The sequence below is a fragment of the Macrobrachium rosenbergii genome, chromosome 19 (genome assembly GCF_040412425.1).
Source record: "Macrobrachium rosenbergii isolate ZJJX-2024 chromosome 19, ASM4041242v1, whole genome shotgun sequence".
Lineage (NCBI taxonomy): Eukaryota > Metazoa > Arthropoda > Malacostraca > Decapoda > Palaemonidae > Macrobrachium > Macrobrachium rosenbergii.
In genome coordinates this window covers 29,501,382-29,525,399 of record NC_089759.1, presented here as the reverse complement: position 1 = coordinate 29,525,399, position 24,018 = coordinate 29,501,382, and the positions used below count along the sequence as shown (strand labels likewise).

General features: G+C 35.5%; 1 protein-coding gene across 2 annotated transcripts in view; it reads left to right on the top strand.

The window, feature by feature from the left end:
* The window catches only part of LOC136848792 (methyltransferase-like protein 22), a 276,110-nt gene that overhangs the window by 93,419 nt on the left and 158,673 nt on the right, over positions 1-24,018 (top strand). The gene's annotated exons all lie outside the window — the stretch shown is intronic.

Genomic DNA, 24,018 nt, shown 5'->3' with positions numbered 1-24,018 from the left:
AGCACTCGGCTATCTTTTGAGTTTTTCATATTTTGAAAGAGAGAGAGAGAGAGAGAGAGAGAGAGAGAGAGAGAGAGAGAGAGAGAGAGAGCTTTCAGAGCAATGAATATTTTTTCGGGTCCTCACTTCTGGTCGATTGCTGATGTTAAAAGAGAGAGAGGGAGAGAGAGAAAACACTGAATTACCGAGTTCCCCTCTTCATGATCAATGTACTGGAAAAGTCAATAAACCAACAGCAAGTAAGGGCATACTTTAGACGGAAATAATGCTTAAAAGCAACACTCCTTTAGTCTAATTAGTGTTAGGCGGCTTATTAAAGTTGTGTTGCAATGATTGAGCTGCTTGATGAACGGGAAGCAGACAATTCGCCATTAGACGACGTGCTGTTATTGTTGCTGCTGCTAATGGTGATTAGGATTAAGCTGTTTTGCCTCTGGTATCAGCAGCTGACAAATAGATACAACTGTCTCTTTAGAGGTGAATGACAGGCTAAGGTTATGTGACTCCCCCCCCCCCCACTCGCAATAAGAGGCTCTGCTGTGTTTGTTGCTGTAGAAGAGGTAGAATAACAACCATTCCATCCTGATGATGTGACCAATTAGCTCGAACACCAAGACCATTAGTGCTCAGTTGAGTCGTCTGTCTTAACTTCTCGTTTTACAATGTTATATCATTTTATTTATACCAATATTGTTTTATTTATAAGTCCTAGGAGTGAGTGCTGTGAAATATTCTGTGAAGGATAGGCCTACGGCTTGAGAATGAGAAGGTTTAAGGATTTAGGGAAAACAAGGAAAGGATGAGAATTCCAAAGTTTGGCAGTAAAGGAAAATAAAAAGTCATAACGGACGTCAATTTTGGCACCACAAAGTTTTTAACTTTTTGAAAATGTAAATGGAGCCCTCTCCACGCATGTATTAATTAATCCTCCAAATTTGCAAACTTACCGCGCAAGTAATGGCCTGGAGACGAAGTCTATTGTCATCAGTTTTAGAAAACGTCAAGTGAAATTCAAAGAAAGGAACCTAAATAGAGAAACGAACAGCTACAATAAATGATTCCCTTATTTCAACGGACGGGAACCGGTCCTGTCTGTTGCCGTGGTAACGCGAGACTAATAAGTAAAATTGGGTGATGGTGAGCTGGGAACTGAGCTGATTAAATTAGGTGTTGCTGAGCTGGGAACTGAGGTGATTAAATTAGGTGTTGCTGACCTGGGAACTGAGCTGGTTAAATTAGGTGTTGCTGACCTGGAACTGAGCTGATTAAATTAGATGTTGCTGACCTGGGAACTGAGCTGATTAAATTAGATGTTGCTGAGCTGGGAACTGAGCTGATTAAATTAGGTGTTGCTGAGCTGGGAACTGAGCTGATTAAATTAGGTGTTGCTGAGCTGGAACTGTGCTGATTAAATTAGGTGTTGCTGAGCTGGGAACTGAGCTGATTAAATTAGGTGTTGCTGACCTGGAACTGAGCTGATTAAATTAGGTGTTGCTGAGCTGGGAACTGAGCTGATTAAATTAGGTGTTGCTGAGCTGGGAACTGAGCTGATTAAATTAGGTGTTGCTGAGCTGGGAACTGAGCTGATTAAATTAGGTGCTGCTGAGCTGGGAAGTGATCTGATTAAATTAGGTGTTGCTGAGCTGGGAACTGAGCTGATTAAATTAGGTGTTGCTGAGCTGGGAACTGAGCTGATTAAATTAGGTGTTGCTGACCTGGAACTGAGCTGATTAAATTAGGTGTTGCTGAGCTGGGAACTGAGCTGATTAAATTAGGTGTTGCTGACCTGCTGAGCTGATTAAATTAGGTGTTGCTGAGCTGGGAACTGATTAAATTAGGTGCTTGCTGAGCTGGAAACTGAGCTGATTAAATTAGGTGTTGCTGAGCTGGAAACTGAGCTGATTAAATTAGGTGTTGCTCAGCTGGGAATTGAGCTGATTAAATTAGGTGTTGCTGAGCTAGAACTGAGCGGATCAAAGTAGGTGTTGCTGAGCTGGGAACTGAGCTGATTTTCATTGAATTAGCAAAGAACTTGTTGCTTTTAGTTAGCAAATGCTTTTTAATGATCTTTTGAAGTGTTTAGAAGAAATGTTTACATAACTGAAGACGGGAAACGATCCAGATGTTAGGATTTCACTAATTGTCCCGAGTGCTGTATTGTGCTAGTCTCTCTTAGGACTAAATTTAGCTGGAATATTCAGCCAATTTCGTAACTTCGCCAACGTACTCTTGTAGAAGCTTGTATGAGAAGGATATAGAATTGTTCTAGTATAGTTAATTGGACACGTGGCAGCACTCAGAATATAACTGATTATGTATAGCAATCGCTAACGATTTATACGCAAACAAGAATTTTGTATATTTACCTTTAATTCATCAGCTCATGCCATGTTTCCAAAATTACTTGAAGTTAAACTCTTATTTACTATTATAATTGAAATGTATACCAATTTTCCTACAGAAGTGTAAATAATATAAACAATTGTATTTTTATAAGTTTATATTTCCATTTGTTAAGGCTCAACCTAGTCGGAGTGACTGATCTAACTGACTTGCACCAATAACCCATATTTCAGTAAAAGCATAAATTCTACAATCTCTAGAAATACTTTCAGCAACATTACAAGTACATTTAGATTTCGAAAACTAATTTATAATCATGTCTCTCTCTCTCGCTCTGTTTTTTCTCTCATTTATATATATTTTTTTTTACCTTTGTATAACCTCGAGTTCAAATAAATGGAAATTAAAAATGCATGCGATGAATTGTGAAGGCTTTTGTAGTTTTGTTATTAACAATAAAACATGTTTTAATGTTGGTAACAAAAGTGCAAAGCCTTCCAAATTCATCATATGCACTTTTAATTTCCATTGATTTGGACTCGAATTACACAAAGGTAAAAATATCAAAATGAAAATAAAAACAGAGATCAGTTTTTACGGCATAATTTAAAATTAGTTTTTGAAATCTCAGTGTGTTAGTTAATGCTGCGGAAAATATTTCTTGAAACTGTAGGACATTAATTAAAACCTGCTTTAATTAATGTCTCTTTTATCATGCCGCTGCAATTCTTTCCTCGCCTGTAAACCACAACTTCAGTTTTAAAAAAATCGAGCCTCAGTCATCCTTTCTAGTTTGCGAGAGTAAACAAATATTTGCCATTTGTCTTTGTCATCAATCACAAACATGAGATATCACGAAAGTAGAAAACATCCTAACATTTACGCTACAGTTTCTTATGAATCAGTAACATCACGTAGCACTATCAAGGGAGTTTCATTCGAAGGGTACGAAGCTCATTAGTTAAATTACATTCGTGACGAGGTTAAGTTGCTTATTGCACGCATGGCATCTGTGCAGATGGCATTTCCTCAGTCCATTTATTAAGGCATGTTGAATACGCTTTACTACTACTACTACTACTACTACTACTACTACTACTACTACTACTAATAATAATACTAATAATAATAATAATAATAATAATAATAATAATGCTGAACAAGTGTTGGTTAAAATCACATCATGCTCTCCTGCATAATACATTGTAATTGTAATGAAAGTATTTTAAAAGGTGGAGGGCTGAGTCTGCTTCACATCCCTTCTTTCAACAACGTTTTGCTTTCTGACTGGGGTATCTTTGCTGCTGTCAAATCTCAGGTGCTGCATTTTTTCGCCTAAAGCTTGCTGTTGATCTTATAACCTACAGTGCAACAAAACGCACATCACTCAAATTGAATATAAGTCAGCGACTTGTTGGTGGTCGTTCAACCAGTACTTTATTCGATTGTTTAGCATTTTCCAAAGATTCGTTCTTCAGTTACGGCCGTTGATTTGTTTTCAACCTGTTGGTTATATGTAGGCGATAAATTGCCGACGCTTGTTTACGACATGATAACCTGTAATATAGACGCATCGTGAGTTTGGTTGAATTTCCTTGCTTTCCATATTCACGTCTTGACTTTTATTTATTATCATCATGGGATCGGGTTATTTTCGGGAGTGGGATAAAAGGCAGAGATACAGACAGCTCTTATCCTAAGTAGGAGCCAGCGTGTGTTGGAGTCAAGTCTCTCTCTCTCTCTCTCTCTCTCTCTCTCTCTCTCTCTCTCTCTCTCTCTCTCTCTCTCTCTCTCTCTCTTTCTCGGGTGGGCGTATGTGTATATAGAGTGTGTGGTAAACCACAAAAAAATAATTCAGTTACGAAAAAACCATTTTGAGCTGGAGCTATCCTTTCCAATATACCATAGCACGAATAAATGTTGGTTTTTGCCATCGGTCACAAAAAGCACAATATCCAGGAACAATAGCTAACGGCACAATACATTTCGCCCTTTTAAGTGTTTGCGGAAGATGTTACCTTTATAACAGCCACCTCGAATTGACATAAACTATTCTTGATGCCAGGCTTAGTTGAGGACAAATATTATTTTGACGTGGCTCATTTCCTATTTCTGAACCATAATTTCAAATAGACTAAAAAAAAACCATTGTTAATACCAATGGTTCTCAACCTTTTTTTGGCTCACGCACCCTTTCAGAATGACATCCCCCGCCCCCTTTCCAAAATTGTCTGCCTCAAAAGGTGCATTCCAAATAACATGCTACAAAATACTAACACAAACACACAAGCTATCGGAGAGAAAGCCCAGCGTGACCGCTCAGTAGTTTGGACCGATGCACACTGCGTTTTGTGTGGTCCTAGATCCAGTTTGAGCCCTGAAACTGAGATTTCCCCCCGGGGGGAATTCCCCCCTGGTTGAGAACCACTGGTTTATACCTAAAGCTAACGAAGGACATGCTTACAGACTGCATTCTTCCCTTGTGCAGAAAAAATTTGGTCTTTTCATCGAAGTTTTGTTGTCATGTCATTGAAGTTATTTCTTTCATTTTCTCTCTGTAATTTTTAAGAGTTTAAATTCCCATTGAACTTTCACATTTACATGTATATACATAATATTCCCTTAACTCAATCCTTGTAAATTTTTTCGTAATTTTTGTTAATGGAACCTTAGTTTTCTTACAGTTGTTCATTTTCCACATACGGAATTATCAAACATACAAAAGTTCAGATTTCTAGTATATCTAGTAGTATTCTTAGCCCAGCTGTATAAATCCTGGTAACAACATGTTAACGCGTATGGATTCATTATGTCCACGAAAATGAGGTATGACTTGGTGAAATCTGTGACATATCCATAAGCAGTTCAAGACTTGAAGTTCGTTTCTTTGTATAACAGCGACGTTACCGTATTGTAGGCAGAATTAAACCTAGTCCCTCCGTTTACTCCACATTACAAAAAAAAAAGCGTAAGGATGTAAGACGTTCCTCAAAAGTTCTACACATTTTCGCATAGTGTTTGTAAATAATGTCCTGGAGAAAATTGAGTTTTAAGGACGTTGCTTTAAAGAACTATGAGGACCGAAGTGAAGAGACTTTGGCAGAGGTAGTGTGATGAAAAGGAAGAAATGGCTTCATCTCGAGGAGGGAGGTTGCGTCTGGGCTCCGAGCTGGGCGAAGTAATTATGGGGGCTGGAGATGCTCTGATGAGCAAGATGAAAAGGCTCTAAAAGGCGCTGATAAGAAGGATCAATTACAGTAAGACGAGGCAAAAAACGTATATGTTATGTTTCTGGGAGCTAAAAGAAATTGGAGAAACATGACATCGTAAGAGATCTAAAACAATAAGAGGAACTATAAAGAAAAATGATGAGAAGTAATCTGATTTTAGTCCAAATACAGAAAGGGAAAGAAAAACGATTATAATCTGCATTGACGAGGTTCATCGTATTTTATGGTTGATAAAAGTGTTTACATATGAATAACAGAAAACAAGAAGAAATGTCTTAAAGATGTATATATAAGCACAGTCAACGACAAGTTATTATTAGTAAAAATTTGTCAAGCAGCTGAAGAAGTGAAATAGAATGAGATAGGCCTATCCGTTTTAGATATGTTAGTTATTCATTCATAATCACTAAAAAAAAGTGATTTTAATGGCATCAGTACTAGCGAGGAAGAGCGGTTTCCATGGTTAGATTATACCTGGTGGTGGTGGTGGGTGGGGACAGCTGACAGGCACTTGAGTGCTGGCGCGTAAGTGGCACTGAATTTCGGGAGGAAAAAAGCTTTCTTACGTAGTGTGGTCGGTAAACCTATGCTTGAATCATGGACAACACGCGTTCAAATCCTGCATGAGAGCTGGAGTTCAATTCTTTCAATTAGTTGTCAGTTAATATATATATATATATATATATATATATATATATATATATATATATATATATATATATATATATATATATACATATTTTTACATATAGTATAGTTGTCATTAAAGATATATATATATATATATATATATATATATATATATATATATATATATATATATATATATACATACATATATGCTATAATACATACATATTTATACATACTGTGTAGCATATTGTGCGTTTATGTGCATGTGTATTAAAACAACTGTAGATCATGCAGGAAAATGTAATGTAATCCAAAGCTCTATCGTGATAATATTCTCCATCTCTTAGTTTTTTACAAGTATGGACGTTGCCAGGTTGGGGCACGGGTACTGTTTGCCAACCTAATCCCTAAATGTTGGTAAAAAGAAAGAAATGAAATCAGAAAAACGCAAAAACCAAGAAATTTGTCGGATAAACACAATCTGCAGCACGCAGTAAACTTGAATGAATTCTGAAAAACGCAAAAGCCAAGAAATTTGTCGGATAAATACAAACTCCAGCAAGCAATAAACTTGAATATATGTTCTGTATTAAGACCAAATGACAAAATGCTGGATAATACTTTATGATAATGAATGTAGTAAACGTGTGAAATAAATAATAATAAAATTAGCATGAAGATGGATTTTATCCCACCACCCGCCTACTGTACACCCACAGTGAAATTCAGGCTGCGTTCACGCTTATAACTCTTACATTAATTACAGTTTTTTAACGGGCATTCAGAAGGGAAAATAAGAACTCTGTTTTCAATGTTTCGCTGGAATAAAGAGAACAAATCTCCGAGCGAGTCTCATTATTCACTGAGATTAAAACCGAAGCGTTAGAAATGTCCGTTAATATTATTCGCAAAATGTAAACTTTGATTACTAGAAATTTTTAGTCAAATTGGAATCTGTCTGGAAATAAACCTGATGTGACAATGTGAGGAAAATGAAAAGTGGCTTATTTGCTTATTTGTACCTTTGGAAGATATATATGATATTGTATGCGCCTTTTTGTCCAAGTTCATTTCCAGAAATATCACCTCCAATAGCAAAGTGGCCTCTCGAATACCTTAGCTTCAGATTTTCATTTCTCCTAAAGATACTTCTCCAACATTCCAGGCAGACAACAAAGAGGGGATCTTTGCTTCTCCTTCCACTGCAAAACTGTTGAACTTCAATGTCAAACTTCTCTTCATCAGCTACACCTAGGAATTTTTAGTATTCAACAAAATTCTTTGTTGAGCAACAACTTTTCTTCATACCTCAATATTCTTTACTAAGATTTTATCCTTGCTGCTTCTGGAGAATATCACAAACTCTGAATCATATTAAATTTTCCAATTTTTTTTTTACTTAGTTTTAGAATGTTAGATCAGGCAGACCAGCTCAATAGTCAATGATACTTTCATATTTTATCATATATATATATATATATATATATATATATATATATATATATATATATATATATATATATATATATATATATATATATATATATATATAATATAATATATATATATATTATTTTTTACTGAGTTTTAGAAAGCTAGATTTGGCAGACCAACTCAATAGTCAATGATATTTTCATCTTTCATCGTATAATATATATATATATATATATGTATATATATATATATATATATATATATATATATATATATATGTATGTATATATATATATATATATATATATATATATATATATATATATATATATATATATATATATCGTTGCCTCGTGCTGATACTGCGACCCGAGATCGAGTCTCGGCAGGGCATCAGTATATCTTCATTCGTGTTCATTTGGTTCTATGCTTCGTAGTAACAAGCGTTTCCAATATGTGAAGAAATATATATATATATATATATATATATATATATATATATATATATATATATATATGTATGTATATTTATATATATGCAGGTATACATATATTAACCCTTTAATTTTGTCGTAGTCTGTATTATAGCTGTTTCTGTACATTACGAAATAAAACGACGTACTTCATCATTGCTCTTATTCCATTCACCTCCTAGTTTCCTTTTCATTCCAATTTCTTTTGTTCATATCTTCCATTCCCTTGAGTTCCTTGGAGGAGGGCCTCCAAGTCCTTCTCGCGTCTTACTGAAATAAATGTTTTCGTCAAACTTCTTCCTTGAAATCGCCCCCCCCCTTTTTTTTTATCAGACCCATCAGCAGAGCATCAGCATCCCTTAATTACCTGGCTCAGCTCAATCCCTTCCCACGCTTCCTCCCTCAGTCGTTTCGTCGTTATGTTCTTCTTCTTCTTCTTCTTCTTCTTCCCTTTCCATCACGAATTCTCTGGGAAACTTCCTTGGCGGCAACTTCACTCCTTGTCTCTCATCTATCGTGTGTATGGGTTTGAATCCCATCAGGCAATGAATAAATCTTTTATTTATTTCCTGTTCGGATCCAGAGCTTTTCATTAATCGTATCCGAAAGGTGTGAGGAGCTGAGAGAAGTTAGGAGGTCACTGTGGCCATCTTAAATATTTCAATTTAGAAAATGTGACCAGCAGACTCTGTATTAATTAAATGACATAATTAGCATGTTTGGTTTTTTCTGAAATAATGACCCTTTAGTAGATAAAGGTGATGTAACTACTCGTTGTATGACTTTCCTTTTAGTACAGAAGACTGTATGTCTTCTCCTGTAGCTTCCACACTTTTCCTAAGAGCTGTACAGTCAAATAGATAAGTCAGTTGATAATCACCCTTGAAATCATGGAATGAAAGTCAGCAGCTGCTGATAGATTTGTTTACAAAGTGTGTTAGATAACACGAGATTATGCTGATATACGTTACTTCCTTAAAAAGTATTCCAGCTTATACAAGTACAAGTAGTTTATGTGACAAGACAAAAATATAAGGGCCACATAAAATAATTATGAAAAACATCTGTATTATATTAGAAACGCGTAAAAAGTTCAGTTTTAACACCTAACTCTACAAAATGAAACAGTGACAAAAGGGTAAATTTCGATGTTATCTGCTAATTCTAGCGATGGCGATTACACGCTGCGGTCATAATGGAAATGATCGAGTTTTCCACCCCTGGTTAGTCCGGAGTAGTTTTGTTCTAAATATGCAGCTCCTCTTGGCTCCTTCTCTCACAATTGAAGACCGCTAAGTTGCTATCTTTGCCTTCAGGTCGGGAGGACTTGGGTATTTTCCATTACGGGAGGCTGTTTTTACCAGGAAATCCGTAAATAAGGAGGCTGAATTATCACTGAACTCAGTGCAATCATTCTACCCAAGATCGTAACATGAGACCGCCGCTCTAAGAATCAGTTATTTACCTCAAACCTGTCAGTATTTAAGCTAGTATAGGATCTTCTTATAGTGATATAACTGAGTCAATAATGATCTATAAAAACTGACGACAGTAATAAGAAACTTACCAGTTGCATCTTATTTATATTAATAATTACAATAATAGCCCAGATGTGTTACACTTGGAAAAGTGAATATATTGATACCCATACTGCCCCAAAATGGAAAGCTGCTGTATTTGCAAAATTTTCGAAATTGAAATATGCCACCTATTGGGCTGTGGAACACTAATACACAAGTTACTGCAGTTTCAGAATAATTCTTCAATATTGTATTTAGGGGGTCACATTTGCAGTATCTGCAAAATCAGTAGTAAGGTAAGGGAAAACTGTAGTATGTACCATTTTTCTCAGTTTTGTATTTTTGCAGATACTACAGTCTTCCATTTTAGGGCAGCATAGCTCTCTGTATAGTAAAATAGCAGTCATAGATTAATACCAAGAGAGAGGTAAAATAAAAATAAAAAAATAATAGCTGAGAAAGAGCTTTGGCAAAAATTCATTGTACTGAGAAAAGATGGCTGATAAAGCGGAAATTCACTTATGAAGGAGAAATGACTTATGAACTAAACCATAGGAAGGAGATTGAAAACAATCGTATATATATATATATATATATATATATATATATATATATATATATATATATATATATATATAATGTGTGTGTATGAATTTTTATCACACGCCGTGATTTATATACAAACATTAGCGGCGTCGACTGGGAGTCGTTGGTTGTACTGTTGAGTGTTCGAGTCACTTAGGTACCAAAGCATTTATCACTTGCAATTCCCCGTTGATGATATTCTCGAAGTAGCGCGAATTAGGTACATATATATATGTGCGTGTATTTATATATAATATATAGATAATCAACACACAATCACGTATGTATATATATTATATATAAAGAGAGAGAAAGTATATATAATTTTTCATAGTGTACTTAACATATTTATACTTTCATATATTAAGCAGCAAATTAACCATTTTTATTGAATTCAATAAAACGTATTCCATGGACTCTTTATCAACCCTATATGGAATGCGATCAGACCCTGGTCAGGGTAGCGTATTTATGATGTATATTCCTGAATATTTTGGTGTGCGTTATTCGTATAGTGAATTCGAAATTGATGGTGTGATTATGGCCTAATATGCGAAAGATAAATAGATGTGTGTGTCTGTGTATAGTATATGTATAAATATTATATACATGTATGCATATATATATATATATATATATATATATATATATATATATTATGCGCACACACACTTTCAATTAACGCATGAACGTAGCTTAAAGCCGCCATGAGGTTAGATCGATAAAGGAAAAAAATCGTAGCAAAGAAGTAAAGGCAGGCAAGAAAAAGCGACTCCCGAAGTCGTCGTAGACATGAAAGAATGGGGAAGTGAGGAGGAGGAGGAGAAGAAATGAATTGAGAGAGAGAGAGAGAGAGAGAGAGAGAGAGAGAGAGAGAGAGAGAGACCTGAGTGGGTCCCCAAAGCCGCATTTCTCTTCAAAGTCAGGAATGTTAACCTAGGTCCTCGTCGGCTCACCCAAAGGGAAGAATTTAATTAAAGACGAAAAACAACGCAAAGATATTCTTTTTTTTTTTTTTTTTTCATAGGGAAGGGTTCTCGTTGAGTGATTTCACAATCCCACACGACGCGATTGTGGGACTTTCATATCGTTTGCAGAGTAGGGATGGTTGGCGGGGCCGGGTTACAGGATTCCTGCCAACATGTCTCTTGTTGGGTAGCTCGGTCGTTTCATACGTTGTCTCTCCCATTTCTAATTTCACAAACACGCACACACACAAACACATACACACACACACACACACACACACACACACATATATATATATATATATATATATATATATATATATATATATATATATATATATATATATATATATAAAGTAGAATCTACTGGTCACTTTTACCAGACACATATGTAATTCTAATAGCCACAATTCGAGAAGTTAAGAGGGCATTGTGGCTATTAGAATTACATATATATATGTATATACATAATATACATCTGCATATATATGTATAATATATATCTATATATATATGTATATATATATATATATATATTTGTATGTATGTATGTTTCAAGCAAGTAAATTACATAATTAGGCAGCTAGCATTACTGCGCAAACATTTTTTCTCAAAGCGTAAGGCTACTATGATAAGCAAGTGTTTTAAACTATATATCGAATGATGTTCTCGCCCTTATAATAATAATAATAATAATAATAATAATAATAATAATAATAATAATAATAATAATAACGGTAGCAGTAATAACCTCACATTACTATCCTTCTTTCTCCTAGTGTGTTCCTTACCCTTTCCCCTCTTTTCATTGGAGAATAAAAGGTTACGAGAGGCAATACCTTAGATTAACGCTGTTATAACACGCTATGCACCAGGGACCCGACGCGTTTCGGCCCTGCACGGGAAACAAAAACATCTTCGGGGCAAATGGAGATGCTTCGTTGTTCGTACCAAGGCGGAACGCGTCGGGCCCCTGTGGCATAGTGTGATATAACAGTGTTAATTAAAGCTAATGCCTCCCTTAACCTTTTGTTCTCCAGTGAACTTCGGGGAGATTATAGGAAGCATCCCAAAAGAGGAGAGATGAAAAGTAAAGAAAATAAGAAAGTTAATACAAAACGTGGATGCTACAGCTTACTGCAGTCTGTTTTGAAGAAATTTTATTTTAAGGAAATTTGTTTGACATTTGGACTACTTTCGAATAATAATAATAATAATAATAATAATAATAATAATAATAATAATAATAATAATAATAATAATAATAGAGGATTCAGATGCTTAAATCCATTTTGATAAAATTGTCGTCATGAGTCAATGAGGCGCAGACATTTAAAGGGTTCATTAAATCTTCACAATAGAAGTGAGGCAGTCCTGAAGCTGAATGATGCGAAAGCCCAAGGGATGCTGTACGTAGCATTAACATTCATCTTTCTTCAGTCAGACACCAATGCATCACTACTTTTGCAGTATGGCAAGGCAACGTCAGGTTTTCTATAAATTTCATCCTTATCTGACATGGAGTAAAATTATTTGCGTGCTTTGAGGTGCGGCTTGTCAATAAACCAGTGAGGGTACCCAAATGTCTCAAAACATCCAAAAAAACACGGGCTGCATATTCGGTATGCGGGTGAAAATACGGGACCTAAAACTGACAATTTAATGCTTTCTTTATGATAAGAAAAGTTGGTTTTCTGAAGACCCTAAAAGTACCTGACCATAACGCCGTACAAGATGAATATCTAAAAATGGTCATTTGTTATGTGATTCCCATTCAACCTGAAATTATATGGAGGGACATTAAGAATTCAGCTGGTCTGAAAATCTGCTGAATTGTTCATCAGTTAATCCACAGATAGAAAAAAAAATATCATCAGCATACCTTAATCATGCAACTTTATTATGATCTAAATGTCTCTCTATTGAACAGTCTGAGTAACTACCCAATTAAAATGATCGTAGATTCGTTCCTCTCACCCCACCCGGGGCCAGAGATTTTGGGTGGAGGTTGCCTACAATGTTTTAAATAATAAACCTACTAATAAAACGAACCGTGCATCCGTATATATATATATATATATATATATATATATATATATATATATATATATATATATATATATATATATATATATATATATATATATATATATATATATATCTCAATTTTATAATATACACTGTGAAATTTTTTTAAGATTCACAAACATTAAGCTGCACATGTTAATATTCAATTTTCACTGCCTCGGGAACATTACCCATGGTGAATTATAACTGACAAACGATTAGGTACCTGGGAGATTCGAACGCGGGACAGTATGACGGTAAACCACTCGGCTGTCTAGAGAGAGAGAGGTATAAGTTGATAACGACACTGCCGAACATACGGCCGTCGTATGCAGGTTTTTGTAATTAGAATCGATAGCAACCCCCACCTCCATTATGCTAGCAGATTGGTACATTTGAACCACATACCTAGTTAGGAATTTTTACCGCATAGATCGGGACATTTTTATATTCACAAACATTTAGCTGCAAATGTCGTTTAATATCCGAATCGCGCTACCACGGGAATATCACAGGAGGTGAATTATAATTGGTAAACGACACGACAACATCGGTAGTCTACGTATAATAAACTCCACGATTAACCTTTCTTACCTCTGACCCAAGATAATAAGAACATTCAGCACCTTGTACGGAGCTTCGTTCCGGTACGTAACGTCCCTAGGGAATGATAATGAGAATTTGCTGAATATACAGTACCATGTAAGTGTGATCGTTGACAGGAATCTGCTACTGATGGGTGAAAATCTTATTCTCTCACCCGTTGAATTATTCTGCTGTGTGGTTTTTATAAGAAATATCAAAAAAAGGAAAAACATTTTTTCCTTTACTCTGTGTCATGTGGTGGAATGGCAGAGCAACATATTGGCTTTCCTCAATAAAAAAAAAAAAGCTTACTATCTTTTATTAAAGGAAAATATATACCTTTTGCACGATAACGTCTTCCTCCCGAATCCATTTCTCATAATTGATACGAACCTTTTTGCCTCCAAAACATGATGCCCGGATAAATATGGAATTTTCTGGTCTTTCTGGATGGCAGGAAATAGAATTTATTTTCTCCTGAAGCTGCTTATTCTTATGTTGAAAGGTCTGAAATTTTGAGCATAATGTGCTTTGAGACATCATAGTTGAAGTGGACTTGGCAAGAAAGACGTAACCAACAAGATAACTACTTTCAGAGATATTGTGATGCCATTATTCAAGTGACGGTCAGCAGGATTCACGAGAGCTTCGAGGAGAGAGAGAGAGAGAGAGAAAAGAATTCGTGAACAAATAGTCGAATTCACGTCGCGGAAAGGAATTACTCAGTTCCTTAAGAGCACATCGACTGAGTGCACGGGATAATGGACGGGAAATAAGAAGTTAATTGGATGTGTAATTCAATAACAGTGATATGGCGTAGAAGATTTTAAGCTTAATTGGACGGTTCTAGTACGATGTCACTCATGGCCAAAGCTTAAATTTCAATACTTTAGTTCATGCCCACCCATTTTTATATGTTATATGTATATATATATATATATATATATATATATATATATATATATATATATATATATATACATACATATATATATATATATATTTTTTATATAAATATTCTGCTGTTCGCCCTATTATTTTAGTAGGGATATCATAACAAATATATAAAGTGTCTCTGTCAGAATAAGAGAACAGTTTATGGACAATTTTTATATAGTAATTTAATATATATATACATATATATATAACATATATTATATATATATATTATTATATAGTATATTTTATATATATTATATATATATATATATATATATATATATATATATATATATATATTTTATATATATATATATATATAAAAGAATTCACAAACACACACTTACATCCAATGTATAACAACTAATATATTTATATATATATATATATGTATATATGTATATATATAATAAATTTATATATATATATATATATATATATATATATATATATATATATATATATATATATATATATATAAAATATATATATATATATATGAATTCACAAACACACACTCACATCCAATGTATAACAACTTTTTTGTAATTGTGCACATATCTGTGTATATACATTCTCGTATATATACTCGTAGATATATGTATACATACATACATACATACATATATATATCAAAGCATTCAGACACACTTGCATGCAATGCATATCAAGTTTCTTTTGTATATTGTTGCCACGTTTTTCAACCCTTGCTCTTTACAGAGAGAAGACAGGAGTCTTCTTTTCCCCTCCTCCCGTCCGACGTCAACGCTCAGGAGGCAGACCTTCTGAGAGAACAGATCCTGCAGAATGATTGAACAGCTTCTGGCCTCTATCGCTCCTCGATCTGTTGCCGTTTACCTGAGGTCAACAAAATGTCATTGAAAGGTTCTGAACGAGAACCTAGTTTTGTGTCACTGATAGTTTGGAGAGAGAGAGAGAGAGAGAGAGAGAGAGAGAGAGAGAGAAGGTGATAAAGGGTATAAGGGATAAGAGACGTGAGTCTTAGGTCTCAGCTTACCAACTAAAAACTAAAGAGAAATATATATATATATATATATATATATATATATATATATATATATATATATATATAAAGTATGTATGTGTATATATATATATATATATATATATATATATATATATATATATATATATATATATATATATGTGTGTCTGGGAGAGAGAGAGAGAGAGAAAAGGAATCAAGTATATAAAAAGCGGGAAGGGATGCATGAAAGGCAGTCTCTAAATAGGAAGAGGTTTCTAATGCTTTGGAATAGAAGGAAAAGAAACAGGCACTGAGCCGCGAAATAAAAAAACGAATAGATACAGGAAAAAATAAGTGAAATATTATACAGAAGCACAAAATGAAAGAGTTGGAGAGAGAAAGTAGAAATAAGTTATTCCATTCCATCCATTCGCTGCCCAGCCTGCAAACACCGCACTAGGTTCGGTTCTAATATCAGATGCTTTACAATGAGGAAGGCGATGAAAGGGAGAAACGAAGAAATGGACAATAAGAAAAGCGACGGAGGATTGGAGATAACAGAAAGGGAAGGAGCGTTCGTTGACGGCTTGCATACATGCGCAAATGTGTATGTCCGTGCGCGTGCGCACACATAAACACACACACAACGCGATCCAAACAAAGTAAAAGTTTGTTCCAAGCGAAGGTGGTGTATGGTAGAGAGAGAGATCACAAAATTGAGCCGAAGTGAATGTTTATTTTGTGAGGATATAGTAGCCGAGAGAGAGAAAGAGGGAACGGAAAGAGAGAGAGAGAGAGAGAGAGAGAGAGAGAGAGAGACAGAGTCTTTTGAATTCCTCCTGTAATCCTCCTAAGGCTACATTTAATGGATTCCTCGTCTCTGTCCCACCTCCTTGTTGCCAAGAGCCGGATGGGTTTTATCGTTGATGATTTGGAACCGACAATTTTCCCTCGTCTAATAAAAGCAGGAAGAGGGAGGAAGGATTTGCGAAGGTAGATGCTCTTGCATTTCTCTCTTGTGTGGGGGTGGGGAAAGATGGGGGCCGGGGAGGGGGAGATTTTCATGTTCCGAAACAAAATTGTTTTTGGCCTCAGATAATTCTCTCTCTCTCTCTCTCATATATATATATATATATATATATATATATATATATATATATATATATATATATATATATATATATATATATATATATATATATGTATATATATATATATATATATATATATATATATATATATATATATATATATATATATGCACTCCTACGATTAGATTTTCACGTTAATCTAAGCTCACAAACTGAAGGCCCCGTGTTCGATTCTCAAACCGGACGAGGAAGAACGAATGCACGCGTTTCTTAGAAGCCAGTATACCCCTGGCGACATAGGCAGTGAATTATGCACCTAGTTGTCAGTTGTCTGTTGTTAGTCGCAGCTAAGTTGGAGGGAGAGACGCATACCATCAAAAAAGGAGGTCCTCGACGATCTCTCTCTCTCTCTCTCTCTCTCTCTCTCTCTCTCTCTCTCTCTCTCTCTCTCTCTCTCTCTCACACACACACACATATGTAATTCCAGTAAACAGTTTGGAGTCATGTAAAGTAATTCCATATGCAGTAGGTCGTATTTTGGAATTTGAAATCATCTATCTGTCACAGTTCCTCTCGCTGGTCACATGTCTATTTCGCGTGCTCACGGTGGCAGTTCCTCCGTAATAGAGTTGAGAGTCGAATAAACCTTTTTCAGTCATATTGAAATTACTTCAGGATTTCTGTATGTGAATCTTTTTTTAGTTTGCAGTGTGTTTATAAGTCGTGTTGGATAAACTTATTTCCTAGAAATGCGTGTTTGAAAGAACAAATAAGTTGGTGCAGTTACGTCAAAGTCAGACACAAGGAGGAATTGAAGTCCTGTCGTACAAGCCATCTTGGTCTCGTACATCGTTGCACTCGACCAATACTCAACGGTATTTTATTCAGATAAGGTCACCGGTTTCATAACCCTCTATCAGTGGCATGTAATTAATTAATTCTGTTGAGGAAATAATCGTGGCCAGCTTCACCAAGAAGAGAGATGAATTGATATCGGAAGCCCTTTGATATTATGTGGCTCTGGAAAAGACTGGGTGGTCAGGCAGAGCAGAGAGGTCAGCGGCAACTGATCCATCGGAAGCAGACATCGAAATTGGAAATGGTTTGACACATCCTTTTATATTTGTATGTTTCTTTTCCGTTCGTGCGTCTGCGTTGACGGGTAAGGCCTGATGCCTTACAGTACCTCTTCGTTGTCACGTTTATATTTTTATTTCAATGCAGTATATATATTGTTGTTTGCATATATACAGTGTATGTATGTATACATACATATGTATATATATACATATGTATTTATGTATATATACATGCATACATGTACATATAAATATATACGTTTGTGTATGCTTATATATGTGTATGGATGTATGCATGTACGTACATACGTCTGTGTGTGCGTGTGTTTGAGGACCGAAATACCTTCACTATACCACGGGTCATTTGATCAGTAAAATTAATTATCGCTGAGTCTAGTAAATACTGAGCTGGGTGACCACAAAGACAAGCCAGGTGCTGTCATCACATAAGCCCCTTGTACATCCGTGTGGTAGGGCGTGGTGCTAGCAACCTCATTCCGCAAACCGAGGGAGTAACATTCTCAGGCCAAACTCCTGTAGGTGAAAAAGCTAATGAAATCCCGGGTTGGATTCCAGACCACATTGCATTCTCTGTGCAACCCTTGACCTAAGCAGTGATTAAAGGCTTTTTCTTCCGGGCTTTAAGAATGCTTTCGGGATGACGTGGCTACCCCATGCCCTTCTCCATTCTGGAAACGAGTATTAGCTGGACCTTTTGCACAACTTCAGGTAAAGGACCGTTAAAGCTATCGTATACTGCAATTGGTTCCAGGTAACCCTTGTGCTATATTGTAATTACTGCTAAGGAACACTGGGGCTACATTGCAATTCCTTCCAGGTAACCCATAGACAAGTAGTACAACATGTAAGCCTCCCTTAGTAGGGCTCCGCCTTTGACTATTTAGTCAAAGGGTAAAGAGAATTCTCTCAAAGAAAAAAAAGGGGGGATGGAGAAGAAAGGGCCAATTGTGGATGCGTCAGTCGGAGTGGGGAGGATTCAAAATTTGTCGTGGCAGGACCACAGTGGCCTAGTTCTTTGGCTTCCTCGACTTAATCTCGCTGTTGCAGGAAATGGTTGCATCTACACGGATGGCGTGAGCGCCCATGGCAAATACTAGTTTGCATAGAGCATGGCGATAAATGCTCACCAGTGGCCTCAGTTCAATGGTCTTTGGTTTGGAAAGACAAAACAACCAAATTATTCTGCTGGTACAACCTGGTAACTTGAGCGGTTAAAGGAGGAAGTACATCTCAGGTGGTCCCTAACATATACTCGTATTTATTTGCAACGTTTCGAAACACAAGGTTTCATTTTCAAGACAATAACGATAAAGTTAACGGTAAAAGCTTTAAAATATAAATGTGAGAAGTAATACCTTAGAAATAAGGAGATTAAAACTAAGTATAGGAGAACCAACCATCGAGGGAGGAAGGAAGGGGGAAACAACAAAAAGTTCATCAAACCAGAAGATGAAACCTTCTTTTATGAAACGTCGCTGATAAATGTATTTTAATGACCACCTGAGATGTACTTCCTCCTTCAACTCTCTCTTATCTTATCTCTCTCTCTCTCTCTCTCTCTCTCTCTATATATATATATATATATATATATATATATATATATATATATATATATATATATATATATATATATATATATATATATACACACACATATATATATAATATATATGTATATATATGTATATATATATATATATATATATATATATATATATATATATATATATATATATATATATATATAAAAATCAACACACAATCACGTGTGGAACAGAAATAAATTTCTGACTCACATCAGGATCGAACCCAGGTTTTTCAGTTGATTGTGTGATGATTTTTTCTATCATATTCACTCAGAAGGGACAATTCGAATGAAATGTTGTCAACTGGGTCATTGCTGAGTCGGGAAGTTGGGGAAAACTCGCTGGTATGCAAGCAGTTAGCTTGCCCAGGTAATTCCTTGGGTGCAGTTGCTCTCAGGTTCCAACTCTTTTAGACTTATATGGCCTAGTGGGCAGAGCCCTTGCCTTTCAGTTGAAAGACCTGGGTTCGATGCTGATGTGAGTCAGAAATTTATATGTATATATATATACAGTATATATATATATATATATATATATATATATATATATATATATATATATATATATATATATATATATATATATATATATATATATATATATCATGAAAACCATTACCTATAGAAACCAAGACATAGCCTCTGTCTTCTCCTTTTGCCTAACCCTTCTGATTGACACAGGCTTGTGTAAAACCATTCGCCCTGACTTCCCTTAAGATTACCAGACCATCTCAAAACTTTCTAACTCAACTTTTTACTTGATAGAGTCTTTTTGCTGTTCGCCGTGTCTCTATCTTTCTCACCATCCCAGCCTTTCTTATTCGACATGTAGGACTATACAATTCTTCTCAACAGCTTCCACCTTTTTTTCTTTCATTTAGTTATTTTGGATATATATATATTTTCTTTTCTGGTGGAGCTTGTCCGCTCCGCTACAGCGCTCGCCGTCCAATCAGCTAAGTTGAGGAACACTTTGTTTAGCTTGTAATTAGAAGGCAGACGACGTCAACGCAAGTCACTTGAACATTTTCGGGGCTAACACCTCGTAGCAAAATATTCTATGAAAGCAGAAAGGAAAGCACCTTCTTTAGCCACCCTCAAAGTAAAAAGCTTGTAGATTTGAGAATTAAAAGATAAAAGCGTGTAAACGGAACTGTGTGTTGGAAATTTTTCGAAAGCACAACTAAAATGTTAGGGGGAGAATTTAATAAAAGAGAAGAAGCGACAGTGGTTTACAAGAGGAAAGATGATAAAGTGGGCTAAGGCTGAAGATGAAGTGCAAGCAAAAGTTATTATGAAGTTAGTCTAGTTCAAGAGAGAGCTGTGTGGAAGGCAATTTGCGAAACTGTTTTGTTGTAGCTATTGTTTTTAATAAAACTTTAGGCTAAAGAGTAAAAATTTAAAACCGGTCCAGTATCTGCCCTAGTTTGTATCTACTTACGAAAAATATGCACCGTATTAAAGTCGGTATCTTTTTCTAAACAGTTATTACTTATCAAAATATAATTCATAAAAAGAATTAAAAAAATACAACAGGAAGCAAATCTCAGTTGAACTGAGATTTTATAAGCGTTGGGCGATAACGACTGTAAAGATCGATTTCCTTTATAAATACCAAAATTCCACGAATTTGCGTCTTACGTAATTGATAAGCATTTCATATTGCTATCAGGCACCGAATGTCTATTGATACACGAGCACGTTTTCCGCCGTCTAACTTCGTGCCAAGCAGCACATATCATTTTCCATATTTGCGACTATCGAAGCTGCGTATGTTCGTTACAATGATGACGCGCAAGCGAGAACTTTATTGATATCTGTCACCAGTTTAGGTTAATGTGTAACGCTGGTTCGTGGGATTAAATCAATCAGTTATTGGTCACTTGCTCCAAGGAGTGGAAGCAAGATGCTGAAAAACCGTTTTTTTTTTTTAATCCAAATAAAAATCAAAGCAGGTGATTTTTAGGCATATTGTTGAGATCAGTAATCAAGTCCTGAAATGTTTATCATAATAAAGAAATTCAGTTATGTTGTAATATAACGTAATAACATCTCTGAAAACTGCAAGTACTTCACAAAGAGCTTTCATTTTATTCCCGGTCATGCTCAGTAATATGAAAAAAGATTATATTTTTTTTTTTTGGTGAAAAAGAGCCCGCTGGTGGCAAATTCCTTTTTAACCTTTAACCTTCTATAAGTATGATTTTGACCTAGACCTCACGCTGTTCATCGGCTTTGTAAGTGGAGCACGCAGTCAGAAAACAACATGAAACTCCTATCTCGTAAGCTGTAGCTCAGGATTTAGGGCACAAAAAAAAAAAAAAAAAAAAAAAAAAACTACCCTATTCGATAGGACGAACATATAGAGGGCCAGACGGACAGACAGACATAGACAGAGAGGCTAGGCAAGCAAATGAACAGACAGGACAGTTACCAGATTCCCAGGACGGCAAATCGACAAGCATAAATACAGTCGTAATACTGATTGCACGTATCCTGACTTTCATCTGGAATGTCCACAGGACTAATGTCTGGTATACGAAATGACCACATGACAGGTATCTCATATCTGGTATGGTGCCCGGACGTGTAGATGACATGACTACAAGAATATATCAGGTGTGGCCACGAAACCTAATTTGCGTGTAAAACGGGGCTGTTGTAGAGTTTACTCGGCATATTCTTAAGAATAGTATTTTAACAGACGAGTTCGAGTAATATCTTTAATATAGACCTCTACGTCGAAGAATAGATACATTTTTGCTCAGTATATTACTTTAGGAATGAATAACAATGGTTGCAGAGAACATTTAGTCAGACATAATATATTTAAAAATTATAAATGTAATTCCATATTTGTATAAATTTATAGTATTCAAATATGCGAAGATACTGTCATTGTCCATGAAGAAAGTTTACTCTTAGACAAATAAACAGAAAAGGTTGAAAACTTGAAAATAAATGATAGCAGACAAAATAAACAAAAAAGTTGAAAACTTAAAAATAAATGACTGCAGACGACGATGTTTTTGTAGGAAAAGGGCGTAAAGAATATGGCTTAAAAATGTATGATTACGCGAGAATTTTTATTTTGCAGTACCCCGTAAACATTGTTAATTACAAGTGAGCTACAACACAAACATGGTTAATTACGAGGGAGCTACAACGCAAACATGGCTAATTACGGGAGTATTGTTCCCTGTACAGAGAAAGCAGGATTAGACGTTCGCTCAGGGCAGTACACTTAGCATTCGGAAAAACTGTTACAAACTAAAAAGGAAACGGAGTTTTACCAGAAGTAATAAACGGAGGAAGTAAAAGTAAATGAATGTAGAAACAAAAAGGACGGGAAAAATATGATCCTTTCAAAAATATAAATCTAGTTCGAACTTGTAATCAACATCAGAGAGAGAGAGAGAGTTTATAGGTATTAAATCTCAATTAGCCTAGAAGACATTGGGTTTGGATTTGAAATCTGAGATTGTTGATTAAACCACTGAAAATCGCAAACTCGCATTTATTAAGAATATGTCAGTGAACGCGGAAGCGGATGGTGCAATAATTTGTTTCTTTTCAGCGTGTATCAATAAACAATGTTTTATGATTACTGTCCTACTGAGAACGTATGAATCAACATTTTAGTTTTCCGTGTTTTTTTAACTTTTTCTTGACTGAGGTAGGGAATGGCGTTCGGTTGTCCGTCCCATTAACCTCTGATGTTAAAAAAATTTAACAATGAATTCCGAATTAGAAGTCACCCAAATTAGTCTAATTAGATTTGGCGTTTAATGACAACTCGTGGCATCTCCGGCCGTTGTGATAATCCTCTTATTCGCAAGTAACTAAACCGGCCTGGCGTTGGCGTCAGTGTGGTGTCTGTAATTACGGAATTAAGAATGATTACAGCTCATTTTTTGAGGATTACAGCTCGTCAGAGGCTTCGTGTTAATGATAAAGGATTGGCGAACGCCAGCGAGATTCAGGGAATTTGTTGGAGCGTAGAGCAATTTCAGTGGTGATATTTTAGAGCGAGTAAATTATACAAACGGTGCCGGAAGCAATGAAGTGATATCTATTTTTCTTAAGTGAGATGAATCCTTTTGTTATGCTCATTTGTCGAGAGGCAAAAAGAAGCCTGCTTACAAATCCAGGGATATTAAGTTGGGCCTTTTGTGTCCACTTCGTTCAGTCAAAAAGGACTATCTGAGAAATGTGATTTTGATGACTGGGACATTGCACTGGACACCACGTGCGACTGGGTTAGCCCTCTGCTGTTAGTTGTTGTTAGTACGAGAGCTTGATCAGAGAATTTTTTTTTTTCTCTTTTAAGAAGCAAATGTCATTTTTACCAATACATGAACCCGTTACGCCTTCTTGATAATGTTATTTGGAATCGTAAACCATTCAAATAGTTCGGATTGCCGTATCAGTATCTATAAAAAAAAAAAATTATGTAAAACTCAGGCATTCAAGATCC